The 3,440-nt window shown below is 33.6% G+C and overlaps 1 long non-coding RNA gene across 1 annotated transcript; it reads right to left on the bottom strand.

Annotated features, from left to right (window-relative positions):
• Positions 1–283: 283 nt before the first annotated feature.
• LOC134217578 (uncharacterized) lies at positions 284–679 on the bottom strand. The gene is made up of 3 exons (XR_009981100.1): positions 608–679; positions 427–509; positions 284–349 (listed from the first exon to the last, which is right to left on the bottom strand). It is a non-coding gene; the product is annotated as an uncharacterized LOC134217578 (long non-coding RNA).
• Positions 680–3,440: the final 2,761 nt, after the last annotated feature.

Here is a 3,440-nt window from a genome sequence, read left to right as displayed (position 1 = left end):
TATAATCCATTTATAATCCATGATTTTAGGTTTAGATTATATGATGTACAATATGAAAACAGTATTATTGTACATAGAAAAAATCTGGTGTACCGTACCTCTTATTGTTTGTTATGAAGAACAGTTTTTTAATATTTCTTATCAAATAAATATATGTTACGTATTTCATTTTTGTCCCAATTTTATTGAAAGGTATAATTATAATTTAACATAAAAAATAACACAAATGAAACATAAAAATGAAAAATTATTTTTGTAAAATGTTGCGTAGCATTTCCTTAGCGTGAGATTGTATGTGGCCGTCCAAAAAGATTTCGTGCTGGAAATTTCCTCGGTATTTCAACGTCGGCTGTAAAAGCACATGAAGAATGTACTTAATTTATTATTTATAATCGCTATGGACTTTATGAATGCAAAAATACTTACCAAGCAACATTCACTTCATTACCAATAATCATGTAATGTTCAAATGTCTTCTTCGAGCTACCACTGCTATATGTGAATCGGGCCTGTGAATAGAATAATTTGTATTTATCAATGGTATTATCGATAGTATTACCGTATTCTATTTGTTTCATATTTATAAAGATATTCATTATTCACTTACCCTGAGGCGAGCTTTGTAATATGGAAGGAATCAATAAAAAAATAAAACAATCTGATGGTTCTAATAAACCAGGTTTTACCACTGCAAAATAGAAAATGACTGATGGTTGCCTGAAGAAAAAATATGCAAAGTGAACGAAAAATACACACACTTATTTCCTAACCAGAACCCTTATGGTATTTATTTCTTTGGATGATTTGATCATTAAATGTGTGTGTGGCATCATGACGAAATAGAACCGGATTCAGATGATACATAATTATCTCATAATTATATTCTTTATTGTCATTATATCCCTGATTAATAAATTGCAGTTTCGTATCATCTTCCGTCAAAAGTAAATCACATTCGTAATGCAACAAAATTTTAAGCACACAACATGGCTTGAAATTATCTCAAATTGTATCGTAGATGAAACATATTGTATAATTATATTTCTAGATTTTTTTAAGGTTACACCGCACATAGATGTTAATTCTAATAGTAACAATACTGCTTGATTCAGGTGAATAATATATACCTCACTGCATATCGTTTTCAATTATGCGGGTGTGCTTCTGTAATTAGGGATAAAATGCTTTCGGTTTATTGATACAGTATCACAATGGTTTCTTTCAAGTAATTTAGGGCTTGTACATGAATAGCGTAACAAAATTGTGGGTGTAATGGGTGTGTCATTTGGTACCTCTCCATACTACAAAAAATGTTTCTGGAGTGGTGGGAAATTACAAATGTTTGGTGACCCCTTTGGGGTCGTCCGTTAATAAGTCACGTGAAACTGAGTTTTTTTTCGAATAAATTGTGAGGCTTTTTAATCCTCTCTCTTTCCACGCAATATCACCATGCCACGCATATGAGTAAACGTAACTAACAGTTTGCTGACGAACACGGTTTCCTTTGTACCATGTCACGATCCGTCAAACTTGTTTGTGGATGCCAAGTATGATTATATTTTTTCAATGGTTCGTTTATTTTAAAGGCTCATCTGACGTTACGAAGATTACGAAGCCGCAGTTATGTTTTTTATCAAGTTTTATCTTGATTTTTAAACATATTTTTAGCTTTGAGGAACCGAAAGACTCGTGTTTTCTTTTCTCCATTTAATTTGATGATTTTCAATATTTGACTTAATTTTCCTTTCGTTCGCTCTCACTAGCTCGGCATTTTTTATTCTTTGACCAAGATCGTCACAGCCGAGTACGTCAGCGCTCAAAGAAGATGCCGTGAACATACGTCAATTTAGTCGATATTTCATCTTAAGAACTTTAGCAGAGATTTTCACAGTCAATATCGGTGAAATAATTTAAGAGTGTTGGTCACCGGTAGTCGAAAATATAATGAATAGCGTCAGGCAAAAAACTTCACCAAACCAATGCAAGAATAAGGGCCTTTCGAAAAAGGTTTACAGAGAGTGATAAATTGAAAAAAAAAATCCATTTTATGTTAATCGAGATGAACCAGCATTGGGCTGGTTCGTTTATAAAGACATATTATATCAGGCATCCTAATGAACTTCGTTTTGACCTAAATGAATATACAATAATAAGACAATTATTTTACACCAGGATATAAACACTATTTTCAAAATTGAGTATTTATTTTCTGAGTAGTGTTGACGATAGCGTAAAGCTTGAAAACGTAGTTAAAAGTCGGGCACTCAGGGCACGACGCATACGTTCTTGTGATAAACATTGGTTGAGACATGAGACGTATTCCAATCTTTTCGGAAAGTTGAAAACAGACAACGTTCCAATAGAAACGTAGAATAAAAAACGACAGAAATATTCCTCTTCAACATTACTGAGCTTCTTGAGCCATCATCACCTTTCAAAATGGTTAACTTAGAAAAAAGGCAATATAGAACTTTTCAGTGTAAAAAAAAACTCACTTCTAGGGGGATCGATCGTCTGACCACGTACTTAAAAACCGATCTGAGTCATACTTGGGTGTGACTAATATAAAAATAGGAAAACCCATTACCATTTAATTTATTTCTAAAACTGAATATGTGATACGAATGGAATTGGTTCAGTTCTATATTTGTGACGGTTAGTCCCTCAAACTTTAATAACTGAAACTCCAGATCGTAACCACCAACTCGAACTACATTCAACGATAGATAATGTGATAATATTCTGTGTCGAAAATAACATGTCGCATCGAAATCGGCTGAAAATACGTATTCTATCAACGATAAACACGTTTGCGTAACGCGACACCATTTGCAGGAGACTGTTTGTCGATCAGCGTAACGCGGCGGTGTTCATATCAATTCAGTTATTTTCATTACAATTTCCGTTTTTTCCTGCGATTTTAATTCACAGCCTCATTTCTGTTGATGTATACGAGAAATGCTTAGAATAAATCGAGACTCCAAACCGTATACCAGAGCTGAAAAACGCAATTGCATTTCAAATTCAGCGATGGTGTCGCGTTACGAAATGCAGTGCGTTATATTTACCATATTCAAAGCGAAAAATCTCAAAATGAATATACTATCAGAAAGGAAATTTAGTGAAGATAATTTTACACCTGTTTAATCATATGTCCCCGAGGCTAATTTTCGAATGCAGACATATTTTCTCGCTGAAAGTCGGCTCCTCATGGTGTCGCGTTACGCTGGAATGTGTCCTTAGATCATTTAGTAGTTTGTCATTAACTCATTTCAGAGGCTAATTTTAAAAATGTGTTGTATGGTGGACTTCTAGTGCAAAGGTTTTTCTACAACTCTGCCTAAAAGTTCGTTGTTTGAATTGCACTAATAACGGAGCTATAGCGCTAGTAGCAGTAACTTAGACTAAATGATTGCATATTTTGTTATCATTTAGTATAA

The sequence above is a fragment of the Armigeres subalbatus genome, chromosome 2, assembly GCF_024139115.2.
Source record: "Armigeres subalbatus isolate Guangzhou_Male chromosome 2, GZ_Asu_2, whole genome shotgun sequence".
NCBI classification, from domain to species: Eukaryota; Metazoa; Arthropoda; class Insecta; order Diptera; family Culicidae; genus Armigeres; species Armigeres subalbatus.
The sequence above is the reverse complement of the archived record's forward strand: the minus strand, read 5'-3'. Positions and strand labels throughout refer to the sequence as shown.